The 17,516-nt window shown below is 33.7% G+C and overlaps 1 protein-coding gene across 5 annotated transcripts in view; it reads left to right on the forward strand.

Annotated features, from left to right (window-relative positions):
* The first annotated feature begins 5,603 nt into the window (after positions 1-5,603).
* Positions 5,604-17,516, forward strand: part of shisal1b (shisa like 1b) — a 44,495-nt gene continuing 32,582 nt past the window's right edge. For 2 of the 5 annotated variants that reach the window (XM_077711160.1, XM_077711157.1), the window contains exons 1-2: positions 5,604-5,714; positions 10,012-10,209. The gene's annotated coding sequence lies outside the window, so the exon portion shown is untranslated. Of the gene's footprint in view, positions 5,715-7,584; positions 7,593-10,011; positions 10,210-10,423; positions 10,613-17,516 lie in introns of those variants that run through there. The other 3 variants (XM_077711158.1, XM_077711161.1, XM_077711159.1) reach the window with 3 other exon arrangements.

Genomic DNA, 17,516 nt, shown 5'->3' on the forward strand with positions numbered 1-17,516 from the left:
CCCATAATCATCGGTCAAATTATATTTTCGTCAGGCAGGTGCACACGCAGACCTGAGTACACAGGGGCAATGGCACAAATTAATTTTATATGAGTTTAACAAGCAGCATATTGGATGAGTGGTTAGTGCATCGTCCTCACTCTTCTAGGGTCGAGGGTTCAATCCTGATTTTTGTGTACTTTGCCTGGGTTTTTTCACTTGTTGGAGTATTTTGATGCTAATTTACTCCAGTAATCCCTCGAATATCGCGGGTAATGTAGACCAAACATGGCCGCGATAATTGAAAAATTGCAAAGTAGGGTCACCAATATATTAAATAGTTTTTTTTTTTCCAGTGCTGAGTCTTACTAGCAAATTTTAATGTGGATTTTCACATTCTTAAGAAGTCTAAAAACATTTTTTTAATCATTAATAACAGAAAAAAGTCGTGATAATCGAGGTAAGACTGTATAACAATTTGGTAGGTTTTAGAGCTAGTACATTTTACGTTGTAGCTCCTGGTTGTCATCTGTCAATCAATAATTGTTGTTTTTTTAATCCATTTTTTGTTTTTTTAGTTCAAAAATCATTTTGTAAAATCTAGAAATATATTTAAAAAAAAAGTTAAAATAAACATTGTTTTAGATCTATAAAAACCAGAATATTCAGGGCTTTTAATTCAGTTCTTTTAATCCATTTATTTTTAAAAAATCATTTTTTTTTTGTGTTTTTAGTTCAAAAATCATTTTGTAAAATCTAAAAATATATTAAAAAAAACTTAAGATAAACATTGTTTTAGATCTATAAAAAAACGGAATATTCAGGGCTTTTAATCCAGTTCTTTTAATCCATTTATTTTTTTAAATCATTTTTTTTGTGTTTTTAGTTCAAAAATCATTTTGTAAAATCTAAAAATATATTAAAAAAACTTAAGATAAACATTGTTTTAGATCTATAAAAACCAGAATATTCAGGGTTTTTAATCCAGTTCTTTTAATCCATTTATAAAAAAATAATCTAAATATTAGATCTAAAATAGTCCAACCCACATGAAATCAAGTTAATGTTAAAGCGGCCTTTAATTTGGCAGATTTTAGAGCAGAACTCTTAAAACGCTGCTCACTCTACACGACATGTTTATGCTTCCTAGTCATGATTAGTTATTAGCTAGCACATTTTACGTTGTAGTACCTCCTGGTTGTCATCTGGCCGGCTGGCCAACATTTTGATTTAAAACGACTTAAAGTGCTAAAACCCATGAATAAAATGTATGGTGTCCACATCCACTAATTATAATACATTGTTGCATTGTTCTGCCATGGAATTCAAATTATCTTGCTAACCTACCGTTGAGGACCCTTTTGTGACATTTCTTAGACAATTATATGGCAAAAAAATCCCTCCCTTTATTGCAATTCTGATAGATCACTTGTCCTTATTTAGAAATATTCCCAAAGACAGAATAAAGTACATGGTCGCTAGCTCTATGTGTACAGCAGTATTGTATTTATTACCCTTCCTAGTTTTCGCAGTAACTCAGCACCCCCTCTCCGGCACCCCCTCTTTCATTTGACCGTGCTATTAAAATTTATATTCTGGTACTCCGGCATGATATTGGAGGTGATGATTCCCGTCTCGGATGATTTCACTTGTTTGTCTTTTGGAGAAAAAAAACGTAGGATGGAACAAGGAAAGTTTATATCTCAGATAAGTCTGCTTATTTTTCATTTATTTTAATTTTTTTACTACCGAGTACCACTTTGAGGTTAGTGGATAGAGCGGTGGCCACCCCCGACCTTTACTAGTTATTACGATTTTTGTGGTGGGGAGAATTGAAGCTATGGTGTTAGCGCAGGCATAGGCAAACTACGGCCCGCGGGCTGAATCTGGCCTCTTTGGCTCTTTAATCCAGCCCGCCGACATGTCCAATTTTTTATTTTTTATTATTATTATTTATTTTCCTAAATGGCGCCGTCACGAGGAAGCCAATATCAGTAGCTCTGTTTCATCATTTATATAAAATTTCCTGATTTTCCACCTTTTAAATTAATAATTGTCATTTTTAAATCATTTTTTCTGTGTTTTTAGTTTAATAATAATTTTGTGAAATCTAAAAATATATATAAAAAAACCTAAAATAAACATTGTTTTAGATCTATAAAAAATTGAATATTCAGGGCTTTTAATCCAGTTCTTTTAATCCATTTATAAAAAAATAAATCTAAATATTATATCTAAAACGATCCGATTTATATTAAATTTCCTGATTTTCCCTCTTATTTAAATCAATAATTGTCATTTTTTAATCATTTTTTTCTGTTTTTAGTTCAAAAATAATTTGGTAAAATCTAAACCAAAAAAGAGCTAAACATTGTTTTAGATCTATAAAAAACGGAACATTCAGGGCTTTTAATCCAGTTCTTTTAATCCATTTATAAAAAATAAAATCTAAATATTATATCTAAAATAGTCCCGCTCACATGAAATCAAGTTGACATTAAAGCGGCCCTCGAACCAACCTGGGTCTGACACCCTTGCCTGGTGTTTTTAGCATATGCTAATTCTCCAAGAAAGACCTCTTTGGATCATAATTATACGTCCAAACTTGTCTTCCACTCATCCACAGCGTGCGATGACATGAAGTGCCCTCAGCCATTTTGTAAATTGCGTTCGACCCCAATCAGGCAGGCGACGACAGGCTGGCACGATCTGACCCGACATTGACACAATGTCGCATCAAGAATGCTAATAAAATACTCTCATCCTTCATACAGCTTTCAACAGTTATGAGACATGTTGTACTGTATTTACATGTTTATTGCTACTAAACGCCCGTAACCTTGAAATGTGTCTGCATCCTAGAAAAGGTTACATAAATCCATATTTATGAAATATGGACAAAAAAAATGACTTTGTCGTGTTCTGTGTAGCATGCGATGTTAATTTTATACCAAATTTGTTTTCATGTTGGGCGATATGACAAAAAAATGATATTATGATTAAAAAAAAGTCAGTGGATATCGATAATTATCACAATAATTATTATATTTTATTCAAATATGAATGTAACTGTGTTATCCTACTTTGTGAGAAAAGAGAATATAAATTATGATGATTTAAAAAAAGATTTTTGTTGTTCTGCCGTGGAATAAAGATAAGTTAACTCTGTAAAGGAATAAAAAAATCTACAAAAATTTTAACAGGCATTTTTATTTTTATAAAATTGCCTAAAAAGCAATAGTGTCTGTTTAAAAGGAAATATATATAAAATAATCAATTGAAGCCTCACAAAAAGATACAGTAAATTTATCTCATATTTACAAGAAAATAAGATAAAAAGTTTTAGATTTTCAGTAAATTTTCAATAAAGCTTTTATGCGAGAAAAAGGAAACAAAACTCCAGGGAGAATTAACTAGATTTTTTATTGGGTCGGATATGTGTTGTCCTGCATCTCATAATCACTTATTTTCGCAGTATTATTGTCCTTTTGCGTTTATACTTCGTCTTAGTTTATATTGCTAACATGCTAAAAACACGTTACTCATCATTCTCTTCTTCCCCTGAGAGTTAGGCTGGAACTAGCGTTTAGTTTGCAACAGCGCCCCCATTCTCCGTGGTGGCCGGTTGGTGTAATTACAGTTTATAATGATCATTTTTTTCCCGTTTTTAATATTATCATTGACAAAAATTATCTTACAATTATTATCGTTACCGTTTTATCGAACCATTATTTTTGTGTAAAACCAGTCACATGATAATATTCATCTTTTGAATGTGTCAATAGAGAATTGGATGTTTTTAAGATAGTGCGCAAGATGGCAAGAGCGGTAGTAGTATTTTACAAGTTCTGTTGGAGCATAAATCTGCCGGCGTAGTTACAAGAGGACATCTGGGAGATTTTGGTCCCCACGGCAACAGCGCATTGTGCGAGCCTTTTGGATAAGCTGGCTCTTAAAAGCTTCTCAAACGTAATATAAATGTTTCTTTGCCTGGGTCAGGACGTCGTGACAAGTCCTCCCGGCAACAAAAGTGTCCTGGATTGCTTCTCCGAGCTTCATGTTTTTGCCATTAAACTGAATTCCACGGCTCACTTGAACCCAAAAGCCCACTGGAGTGTTCACTTTGCCGTTCAATTTTGAATCAGAACAGAATAAATATTGGCTGTAAGTATATGATCTCATTGGCAGTGGAAAATTGAAATTCATTCCTTTTCTGAACCGCTTATGAGGGGTGAAAAAAAATGAGACTTTTTTGTTTAATATCTAAGTACTGTTTAATATCTAAGTACTGTTTAATGTCGAAGTACTCTTTAATATCGAAGTACTCTTTAATATCTGAGTACTGTTTAATATCTGAGTACTGTTTAATATCTGAGTACTGTTTAATATCTGAGTACTGTTTAATATCTAAATACTGTTTAATATCTCAGTACTGTTTTATATCGAAGTACTGTTTAATATCGAAGTACTGTTTAATATCGAAGTACTGTTTAATATCGAAGTACTGTTTAATATCTCAGTACTTTTTAATATCTATGTACTGTTTAATATATAAGTACTGTTTAATATCTAAGTACTGTTTAATATCTCTAAGTACTGCTGAAACCAGCTTTCAAAATTATATTCATGAGAAATAATTTAATATCTAAATATCTACTGTTTTCAACAGTACTTCAATATTAAACTGTACTTAGATATTAAACAGTACTTAGATATTAAACAGTACTTGGATATTAAACAGTACTCCGATATTAAACAGTACTTAGATATTAAACAGTACTTAGATATTAAACAGTACTTAGATATTAAAGAGTACTCAGATATTAAAGAGTACTCAGATATTAAAGAGTACTTGGATATTAGACAGTACTTTGATATTAAACAGTACTTTGATATTAAACTGTACTTCGATATTAAACAGTACTTCGATATTAAACAGTAATTCGACATTAAACAGTACTTCGATATTAAACAGTACTCAGATATTAAACAGTACTTAGACATTAAACAGTACTTAGATCAAAAGAGCCAAATACAACTCCCAAGCCATAGGATCCCTATCCCTTCCATAGATTAAAACAAACATTATATCTAAATCCTGAAAATGACCTAATCAGGAGCACTAAAAGGTTCATTTTTAGGATTCGGGTGGACCAGGACTGAGATTGACACGCCATTTTGGTTTAATGCCAGAACCAATTTGTCATTCACACCCAGGAATGCAATGGTGCTGTCAATCAAACTCAAGGCTGGCTGAATGAAATTTGCTGAACACTGATTTGATGTATGGGTACAACTTTCCGTCACAATCTACAACGACGCTACTCAATTAGCTTGTCACGCACTTGTCTTGAATGCTGTCCACTTTTTGGTCGAGTCTTGTAATTGCTGATGACAAGTGATGCTCCACATGCTTTTTTTAATAAGCAACATTAATTTTTCTGGCAATTACAAGCTCAACACCCAAAGGAAAGCCATGAAATTGGATGTCATTGTTGAGGGAGGTATTGGGAGTGACTTCTTAATAACATTCCAAAGTTTTGAAGGTCTAACACCGCCATTTTTGCTTGCTTTGTCCTAATCAAAGTGGGTGATTATTCATTTTCTGAACTGCTTTTCTTCAAAGAGATTGCATGGGGTGCTGGAGCCTATCCCCGGGAACTAGGGACACCCTGAATCGGTGGCCAACTAATCAGAGGGTACAAGGAGAGAATGGACGACCAATCATAGCTAAGGTGAGTCAATTCAGAGCACTGGTGTCAAAGTGGCGGCCCGCGGGCCAAATTTGGCCCGCCACATCATTTTGTGTGGCCCGGGAAAGTCAATCATGAGTGCCGACTTTCAGTTTTAGGTTAAAATTAAAATGAGTATAGATGTATATTAAATTTTCTAATTTTCCCCCTTTTAAATCAATAATTGTCATTTTTAATCTATTTTTTCTGTTGTTGGTTCAAAAATAATTTTGTAAAATATAAAAATATATAAAAAAAGCTAAAATAAACATTGTTTTAGTGATTGGTTGCCCACCAATTTAGAGTGTGGTTAGCTGTGATAGGCTCCAGCACCCCCTGCGAGCCTGGTTCAGAAAACGAATGAATGTTAGTTTTTTTTTTTTCCCCTCAATTTTGTTTGGCTTTGGATTTCTTGGGACTACTTTTAGTAAGCTCCATAAATACCGTGGATTGGCTTAGGCGCCCTCCATTGAATCTGCAGGGTATTTGACGCAGATTTGACTTTTAATCTTCAAAATGAAAGAAAAAAACACTTTAAGCTTAGTTTGCAATTAAATGCAAACACTTCGAGGAAATCTATGTTATGAATTTGTTTCCTCTGGCGAAAAAAAGCCTCTCCATTTGTTTTTTAGCGTCCATTTTTAAAGATGTTTAAAAACGGTGACGAGGCAGCCAATGTTGTAACGTCGTAAAATTCCTGGCGGCTTTAAGCGCTCAAGATGGAGGTCAAAGGAGAGCCGGCAGAGCGCGCAAATCCCTGACGAGTAATTGCATGTCCTTGTCTATTTTTTAGGGGGGGGGGACGATTGGACATGGGAGTCCTTCTGAGTGCCTAGACTAGATGTGAGAAAACTACGGCCCGCGGGACACATTGACTTTAAAAATGTGACAGATGGGTGGGGTCAGGAGAAGATAGGATACAAGTAAAAAAGTGCATTAGTTAACAGTAGATATGAAACATAAACCGGAGAAAAGGACTAAAGTATTAACATACTCATCACTCAGCATTCAAGTAAAAAGTATAAAGTACAAAGTAAAGTCAAATGAATGTATTAAGAAATATTAAAATGTCATTTAAAAAAAGGTAAGAGGGGCTGTAAAACACCAAAAACAAATAAGAGTGGACACAGCTACTGACACTGGCTTCCGCGTGATGGCGCCATCTTGGGGAAAAAATAAATAAATAAAAAATAAAATAAAAACATTATTATTTTTAAATATCCAAGTACTATTTAATATCTAGGTACTGTTTAATATCTAGATACTGTTTAAAATCAAAGTACAAAAAATACAAAATACCCCCCCAAAATTTGTACTTTATACTTTTTACTTTACTTTGTACTTTATACTTTTTACTTTACTTTGTACTTTATACTTTGTACTTTATACTTTGTACTTTATACTTTGTACTTTATACTTTATACTTTGTACTTTGTACTTTATACTTTGTACTTTATACTTTGTACTTTGTACTTTATACTTTATACTTTATACTTTGTACTTTATACTTTGTACTTTGTACTTTATACTTTGTACTTTATACTTTGTACATTATACTTTGTACTTTATACTTTGTATTTTATACTTTTTACTTTACTTTGTACTTTATACTTTTTACCTTACTTTGTACTTTATACTTTTTACCTTACTTTGTACTTTATACTTTTTACATTACTTTGTTTGTACTTTATACTTTTTACTTTACTTTGTACTTTATACTTTTTACTTTACTTTGTACTTTATACGTACTTTTTACCTTACTTTGTACTTTATACATACTTTTTACCTTACTTTGTACTTTATACTTTTTACTAGGAGCTGTAAAACACCAAAAACAACAAACTACCTCCACTGGCGTCCGCGTGACGGCGCCATCTTGGGGTAAAAAAAACAACATTATTCGGACATCATCGGCGGGCCAGATTAAAAAGCCTAACGGGCCAGATGTGGCCCGCAGACCGTAGTTTGCCCATATCTGTTATAGCCTATCCACAAACAGTCATTCATTTTCTCAACCACTTATCATGAATCTTTTTTTTAATGCACAGCTAGCTACTGTATATAATATGACATCTTTGTATAAACAATGAAAGCAGCTGCATAGAAAACAATTGGTCAATTGGAGCGTGGTCGGTTTGTGAATACCAAACTGGAACCCGCGCAAAAACCACCATCTCCGACTTCCTGACAGCGTCGCTTCCCCAAAACATCCGCTTTGTCGCAGGCATATAAAAAGTGTGTGTTTGCGTTGGCTCTTAAGTGGCGAGCCGCATCGTTTCCTCGCTCGCCATCATCTATCACGACCTCATTTCCCTTCTACATTTCACATTCCGCTCAATATTTCATAGGAAACGTAAGGAAACATCCTCCATTTTTTTTCATCTTCATCTTACTGGAGCAGAAGTACTAGTACATTTTTTATTTTCTGATGAATTGTGGTCACTTGGTAACCAATTTGGCACACGTGTGGCATGATTTACCGTATTTTCACGACTATAAGGCGCACCCCATTATAAGGCGCACCCTCAATGGATGACATTTTTTTCCATATATAAGGCGCATTGTATTATAAGGCGCACTGTCTGTCTATTTTGGAGAAAATGTCAGACTATTAAGTGTGCCTTATAGTGGTGAAAATACGGTAATTGCTATTGACTTCCAGGTATGAAGTACTCACTCACTACTTTACAGTCACCTCTAGAGCCAGCCATTGTTGATGTTTTGGATTTTTTTTGTATAAAATCTTGGAGGAGCTATATGATGGAAGATTTTGTAAACTAAGATGGCATCTGCATATTTAACAGTATTGTTTGTGTTTTTTTAATATCCAACAGTGGTGATTTTTAGTTTTTTTCCATATATAAGGCGCACTGGATTATAAGGCGCACTGTCTATTTTGGAGAAAATTTAAGACTTTTAAGTGCGCCTTATAGTTGTGAAAATACGGTAAATAACACTTAGTGCTAGCTAAGTGTTTCACTGACACTGACTGTTGATTGGATAAAAAACAGCACCCAGGATGTCATGAGGAGGAATGCACTTGCTGGGAAATGTCTAACATTCCAACAAGAAATTACTGGAAAAGTGCTCTGACTAGACGGATCGGTGCATGAGTGTTTAGTGCATTGGTCTCGCAGTTCTAGAGTCATGGGTTTGATTCCAGGATAGTCTTCCTGTGTGGTGTTTGCATGTTTTCTCTAGGTATTCCATTTTCTTCCCACATAGGTTGAACACTCTAAATCAGGAATGGGCAAACTACGGCCCGCGGGCCAGATACGGCTCGCTAGGCTTTTTAATCCGGCTTGCCGATGTTGTCCAAATTATTATTATTTTCCTCAAGATGGCGCCGTCACGCGGAAGCCAGTGGCAGTAGCTGTGTCCACTCTTATTTGTTTTGGGTGTTTTACAGCCCCTCCTATCTTTTTTGAAATGACATTCTAATATTTCTTAATACATTCCTTTTTACTTGACTTTGTACTTTATACTTTTTACTTGAATGATGAGTGATGAGTATGTTAATACTTTATAGTCCTGTTTTTCTGTTTATGTTTCATATACTGTTAACGGACACAGTTTTTTATGTTGTGGCCATGTTTGGTCTCAAAGTGGCGGCCCGGGGGCCAAATCTGGCCCCGCCGCATCATTTTGTGTGGCCCGAAAAAGTAAATCAAGTACTGACTTTCTATTCTAGGATCAAATTAAAATAAACAGTATAGATGCATATTAAATTTCCTGATTTCCCCCTTTTAAATCAATAATTGTCATTTTTTAAATCATTTTTTCTCATTTTTAGTTCAAAAATCATTTTGTAAAATCTAAAAAAATATTTTAAAAAACCTAAAATAAACATTGTTTTATATCTATAAAAAACTGAATATTCAGGGCTTTTAATCCAGTTCATTTAATCCATTTATTAAAAAAAATCTAAATATTATATCTAAAATGGTCCACGTTTTTTTTTAGACAAAAAGAGCCTTCTAAAACATAATTCCCCTCAGAATATCAGTGAAACAGGACATGTGTCCCCCCCCATGGAGGGACGACGATAGCTTCGAAGGAAGGAGGGGGGGAAACATACAGTGATATAAACAAGTGCTCCCATTCCATGGAGGATCTCCCTTCAGTGAGCAACTATAGGGTCTCTCTCTCTCTCATTATTTTCACCTTAAACTCCCTCCCTCTTTCTCTCTCTCCTCCCTCTCGCCTCTCTCTCTCTCTCTCTCTCTCGCTCTCTCTCTCCCGTTTCATCTCACTCTCCTTTTCACTCGCTCTTAACTCGCCTACCGTTCTGCGTTGCCAGATTGGGGAGACACCGTCGATCGAGGAAGGAAGAAGGAAACTCGGGGGCGTCAAGAGTGTGTTGCGTTCATTTCGTCAACTTGGCGCCCGGAGGAGGAGGAAGATGATGATGAGGAAGATCTACGGGTGAGGAGCAACAGGGTGGCGACAAGCTGGGAATTGAGCCACGGTTTCGAAACGCAAGGTCAGCTACACATCTGTGAGTAAATACTTGATGTTTATTATTATTACGTATCGTCACTTTTAATTCACGGATTTGTACACGGGATCGATGCTCGTTTTTTTTTGTGGAGAAGGAAAGTTCTGTGTTGGATTTAGACTTTTTTTTGGTTAAAAAGTGGAGAATGTGGGAGATGCTTTGGGTGGATTTGGAGGACAGAGGAAATAGGGGGTGTCGGAGCGATGTTGGAAGGTAGGAAGGAGATTCCCTTTGTTCAGTGAGACAAAAGAGAAGGCTTCTGCATGGTTAAAATTATTTGCTCAAGGGTTTCCTGCTGTCAGATTGGATGATTTGCTATGAATGGGAACGTTTTGGGAGATTGTGGTGTTACTGGCATGTGCGTCAAGTGCTAATGTGCATTCAGCTAAAAGCGGTAGATAAGGTATACTGCTTGTAATCTTTAATATTAAAGCTGAGATAAGACATATAAAGTGATGGCTTAATTGTGGAGTAGCAGGTGTTGGTGAGGATTTTTTTGTTGATTTTTTGAATAGTTTGATGGTAAAGTCGCATAGCCAAAACGTTATTTGGTGAAGAAGCAACAGTTTGGCTCAAGATGTGTTTTTTTCATGACTTTGTTTGGTCAAAAAAAAAAACATCAAAATGCAGATTTTCCCCCAAAAAATATTTTTTTGGAATAGTTTGATGGTAAAGTCGCATAGCCAAAACATTATTTGGTGAAGAAGCAACAGTTTGGTTCAAGATATGTTTTTTCGTGACTTTATTTGGTTAAAAAAAAAACTGATAAAAATGCAGATTGACCAAAAAATACTGATTTTTTTTAAAAAAAAATTTTTTGAATAGTTTGATGGTAAAGTCGCATAGCCAAAACATTATTTGGTGAAGAAGCAACAGTTTGGCTCAAGATGTGTTTTTTTATGACTTTGTTTGGTCAAAAAAAAAAAACATCAAAATGCAGATTTTCCCCCCAAAAATATTTTTTTGGAATAGTTTGATGGTAAAGTCGCATAGCCAAAACATTATTTGGTGAAGAAGCAACAGTTTGGTTCAAGATATGTTTTTTTCGTGACTTTATTTGGTTAAAAAAAAAACTGATAAAAATGCAGATTGACCAAAAAATACTGATTTTTTTTTTAAATTTATTTTTTTGAATAGTTTGATGGTAAAGTCGCATACCCAAAACATTACGTGGTGAAGAAGCAACAGTTTGGCTCAAGATCAGTTTTTCTATGATTTCATTTGGTCAAAAAAAATATCAAAATGCAGATTTACCCCAAAAATTATTAATTATTTTTTGTTGAATAGTTTGATGGTAAAGTCGCATAGCCAAAACATTATTTGGCGAAGAAGCAACAGTTTGGTTCAAGATCAGTTTTTTCGTGACTTTATTTGGTCAAAAAAAACTGATAAAAATGCAGATTGACCAAAAAGTACTGATTTTTTTGAAATTTATTTTTGGAATAGTTTGATGGTAAAGTCGCATAGCCAAAACATTATTTGGTGAAGAAGCAACAGTTTGGCTCAAGATCATGATCTGTTGTTTTTTTTCATGAATTTAATTGGTCAAAAAAACATCAAAATGTAGATTGACTAAAAAATACAGATTTTTTAACATTTATTTTTGAATAGTTTGATTTTAGTGTATTCAATATTTCATCATGAAATAGCTCAGGACTAGTTTTTTTCATGACTTTAATTGGTCACAAAAAAACTGATCAAAAAATACTTTTTGTAAAGGATTAAATTTGGAGAAAAGTATTTTAATCATATAAAATTGCATTTTAAAACATTTTTTTGCCAACTGAATGACTCAAATTGGTCAAAAAAATGACCAAAATGCAGATCGACCAAAAAATACTGTGTGTAAAGTATTACATTTGCGAAGAAAAAAGTTCCGCTCCAAACAATTTAATTGCATCTTTATCATACATTTTTTTTTTATTTTAAAACATTTTTTGCCTGAATGTTTTTAATTGGTAAAAAAAAAAACTGATGAAAAAAAAACATTTTTCGGACTACGTCGGCGGGCCGGATTAAATAACCTAGCGGGGCCATATGTGGCCCGCGTGCCTTAGTTTGCCCATATCTGATCTACAATACAATTGATTCCAAGTGAGTTATCAAGAGACGTCTAAAGTAAAGAAGACGTACTTGCAAATAGCGTTTTGGCGCCCATGTTATCCACTTGGCGTCACTATCGCTTCTGCGGGACTGACTAAACACGCACAAGGTCACAGAGGTCGTGTTTGGCCATCAGTCATCAGTGGAGGGTTGTGCGTGAGTGCAAGTGTGTGTGTTATGTCACCTTGTCTTACACATCCATGAGTGTGTTGCGTGTCACATGACACTTAAGACCACTGAAACAGTATATGAGCACTCACTCACTGACTGATGCACACACGCAATGGCTTATGGAATATTCTTTAAGATTTCATGTGTATACATTAGTACGTGGTTCTGTGAAAAAGTCAAATTAGTATTCTAAGAAGTATTCTTAATTCCAAGTATTTTTTTTGGCAATTAAAGCATAATGGATGGACTGGATTATGCATAAAAATGAAAAATAGCAGAGGCAAAAATGCCTGAGGTGATAATACCTTTCGTAGTGAGATATGCAAGATATCAACGCATTTCTGAATAAGTGAGATGTCATTGGCTGTCTACCATTAACCTTGCGAATATGAAATATGTTATGAATGTAGTATCGTTGCTAGCAAGCGTGCTTTTTGAAATGAGCATTTGGAGAGATTTGGGGGGTTCATTTTTGTGCAATATACTCTAAATAGTTTTAAAAAATGGTATGATTACTATATTTACATGTTAGATGGCTGAATATATGCTTAAAATAATAAAAACAAACTGTATGATTACAATATTTACATGTTAGATGGCCGAATATACATTCAATATACTAAAAATAACAATATGATTATAATGTTTACATGTTAGATGGCCAAATATATATTTAAAATAATAAAAAAAAACTATGATTACAATATTTACATGTTAAATGGCCAAAAATATACTCAAATAATTTAAAAAACAGTATAATTACAATATTTATATGTTAGACGGCCAAATATATACTGAAAATAATCAAAAAAGCAGTATGATTACAATATTTACATTTTAGACGGCCAAAAATATACTCAAAATAATAAAAAAAACTTGTATGATTACAGTATTTACATGTTAAAAGGCCAAAAATATACTCAAAATAATAAAAAAAACACAGTATGACTACAATATTTTCATGTAAGACAGCTGAATAAATACTCAAAATAATTTTAAAAAACTGAACAATTACAATATTTACATGTTAGACAGCCAAAAATATACTCAAAACATTTTTTTTAAACTGTACTATTACAATATTTACACATTAGACGGCCAAATATGTACTCAAAATAATTAATAATTTCATCTGAACATCTAAATATGTGGCGCTAACTTGTGTTGTGTATGAGTAAAATGTCTAGACCCCGAATATAAGACGACCCACACTTTTTCAGTCTAATTTCAATGCAAAAAACCCCAAAAACTTCTTATATCCGTGCCAATAAGTTAATTAGATTCCATATAATGTAGTGCATGACTACCTTTTGAATTGTTTTTATGAATTTAGTCATAACTAGAATGAAGTTACTGAATTAAAAAAAATTTTTTTTGTTCTTTGTTCAAGATCAATGCGATACTTGCACCCGTATTTCTTATTATCACAAATTTGTGAAGTTAAAATCAATTCCTCTTAAAATAGCCTTTTAAAAAAATCTCTGAACATTCAAACATATCTAAAAATATGCTAGAATTTCTGTCTTAACGATTGTTTATTATAAAAAGAATGCTAACCCCAACTTAGCTTTCACTCTACAACACCTGCTGACTTTAAAATCTTTAGTGCGACCATTAAAAAAAATAATTACAAACATTACTACCGACTAAAGTCTTTAAATAATCAATGAGTCAGCAATTGTTCTCTTATTCGATTTGTTGTAGAAACCTGCAAGTGTTGTTTACATGTTTACAAATGCAGAAAATAATTAAAATAACCAACGGCAATGTTTTTGTGTGTAAATGTGTTTGCCAAATAGCAAAAAATAATGACATTGATTAACATTCCTTTGTCGTATTGACCCGGAACAAAGAATGAAATTATGTATAAAGTACATTATTCATGGATGCTAAAATAAAGGGTACCGTATTCTCACGACTATAAGGCGCACTTAAAAGTCTTACATTTTCTCCAATATAGACAGTGCGCCTTATAATCCAGTGCGCCTTATATATGGAAAAAAAAACAGAAAACCAAAAACGTAAAACCACCACTGTCGGATATTAAAAAAAAACACTAACGCCTGAACTAAAACAATACTGTTAAATATGCAGATGCCATCTTAGTTTACAACATCTTCCATCATATAGCTCCTCCCCCACTGCAAGATTTTATACCAAAAAAATCCAAAACATCAACAATGGCTGGCTCTAGAGGTGACTGTAAATTAGTGAGTGCTTCATACCTGCAAGTCAATAGCAATTTCCGTATTTTCACCACAATAAGGCGCACTTAAAAGTCTTCAATTTTCTCCAAAATAGACAGTGCGCCTTATATTACAGTGCGCCTTATAGATGGAAAAAACAGAAAACTAAAAACAAAAAAACACCACTGTCGTATATTAAAAAAAACAAAATCGCCTGACGTGAAACAATACTGTTAAATATGCAGGTGCCATCTTAGTTGACAAAATCTTCCATTATATAGCTCCTCCCCCACTGCAAGATTTTATACAAAAACATCAAAAATGGCGGCTCTCGAGGTGACTGTAACGTAGTGAGTGCTTCATACCTGGAAGTCAATAGCAATTACCCTATTTTCACGACTATAAGGCGCACTTAAAAGTCTTAAATTTTCTCCAAAATGGACAGTGCGCCTTATAATACAGTGCGCCTTATATATGGAAAAAATGTCATTCATTGAGGGTGCGCCTTATAATGCGGTGCACCTTATAGTCGTGAAAATACGGTAGGTACTTTAATCTTTTTAATACGCCTCCCAAAACAGGGTTATTGTCTCTGGCACCCCTGCCAGGAAGGTCAGTTTGGATCAATGACGGAGTGTACTACGCGAGAATATCCAATTGTAGCTCAGAGGGTGGTGACGATATGGTGGTATATTATTATTATATTGTTTTTGTCAAGGCAGGTTTTTATTAAGCAATGTTTATTGTTGTGGTTTAAGATTGCAGTGGTGTATTGGGATCTTTGCAAGTCTCGCCTCAGCAACTACGTGGAATTAAATGATGAATAATTGAGTCTTGAAACAAAAGGGGAAGAAGGGAGTAGTTGTTTGAATGGAGCTGCTTGGGTGCCTGTTGATTTACTTTTGTGAGGTATAGAAAAGACTCATTAAAGTATTTTGCCGTTATTTTTATCAAAAGAAGGAATGTCAAAGTCCTCTTTGTGGTAGTGAGGGTTATATTTTATAATTTTTGGGATCTTGTGTACTTTAAATGAGTAGTTATTACTATTGAAATGACAAACACAGGTGGACTGACCTGGATTTGAGCCCAGGATCCCAGAACTGTGAGCCCAATGTGGTAACCACTCAAGCTGTAGGGCTGCCACAATGAAAACCTTTAAGTTAAAATGAAAAATTTTCATTAGATTACAGTAATCCCTCGATTATTGCGGTTAATGTAGACCAGACATGGCCGCGATAAATGAAAAAATGTGGAGTAGGGTCACCCCTATTTAAAAATAAATAAATAAAAATATTTACAAAAATCTCTATTTTTTAAGTAGGGTCACCCTAATTAAAAATAAATAAATAAAATAATAAATAAAATACATTTTTTTAAAAAACTATAAATATAAATATATATTTAAGTAGGGTTACCCCTATTTAAAAATAAGTAAATAAAAATATTTACAAAAATCTCTATTTTTTTAAGTAGGGTTACCCTAATTAAAAATAAATAAATAAAATAATAAATAAATACATTTAAAAAAAATATGTATTTTTTTTGAGTAGGGTCACCCCAATTTAAAAATAAATAAATCAAAATATTTAAAAAATCTCTATGTATTTTTTGAAGTGGGATCACCCTATTTAAAAATAAATACATAAATAAAATCTATATATATTTATTTTTTTAAGTAGGGTCACCCCTATTTATAAATAAATAAATTAAAACATTTTTAAAAATCTATATATATATATATTTTTTGAAGTAGGGTCAACCCTATGTAAAAATAAATAAATACATTTAAAAATATTAAAAATCTTTTCAAGTAGAGTACGTCCTATTTAAAAATAAATACAAACCTTTTTTTAAATCTCTTTATATATATTTTTTTTTTCTTAAATAGGGTCCACCCTATTTAAAAATATTTTTTAAATATTTTTATTTTTTTACTTCAGTGCTGAGTTCTAGTAGCAAGCAGAGAACAATTTTTATCCAAAAAAAAATATATATATAATAATAAAAAGACTTCCCCAGAAAAAATCTGCAATGTAGTGAAGCCACTATATTCGAGGGATTACTGCATTTTACACATTGCCTTTGACTTAGCAAAGCTTGTGTAATACAACTGTTTTTATTATCTATTATGGCCAACCAATACTAAGGGGAATACGCTGTTGTGTAGACAGTTCGACTAACTGTTGTTAAATCTGCTCTGGCTTCCCAGAAGGCCGACCGCCGTGGAGCCGAAATGGATGTCGTAAGCCAAAATAGTCTCAACAGAGTAGCGATAGCAAGTTAATACCGTTCCCAGAACAGATAGGGAGTGTCACAAATTGCAGAAAATCCAGCTACTTTTCAAGTAAACCCAACATCCAATAGTCTTGATTGAATCACTGAACCGAGTATAGGAAAAAAATCTACGAAAAACCCTCCCACAATTGCTCCCCGGACTCCTCGGACGTAACAATGATGTACGACACGTCCCCCTAGGGGAAGTCGATAGGTTAACCACGGGTTTCCGACCACGGAACAAGGCCACATTTCTTCACCGATACATCGATATGACGGCCTTAGCTTTCTCAATGAGGTGGAAAAAGTAACAGTTCCTGAAAAGATGGCGACTAATTTACATCCTGAAGTCAAAAAAACAAAAACGGGTCTTATAAATATTTGCACCGGCTCTCATTTTCTGGAGTACCGTATTTTCACGACTATAAGGCGCACCACATTATAAGCCACACCCTCAATGAATGCCATTTTTTCCATATATAAGGCGCACTGTATTATAAGGCGCACTGTATTATAAGGTGCACTGTATTATAAGGCGCACTGTCTATTTGTAGAAAATTTAAGACTTTGAAG

The sequence above is a fragment of the Stigmatopora nigra genome, unplaced genomic scaffold (genome assembly GCF_051989575.1).
Source record: "Stigmatopora nigra isolate UIUO_SnigA unplaced genomic scaffold, RoL_Snig_1.1 HiC_scaffold_25, whole genome shotgun sequence".
In the NCBI taxonomy this organism is placed as follows: domain Eukaryota; kingdom Metazoa; phylum Chordata; class Actinopteri; order Syngnathiformes; family Syngnathidae; genus Stigmatopora; species Stigmatopora nigra.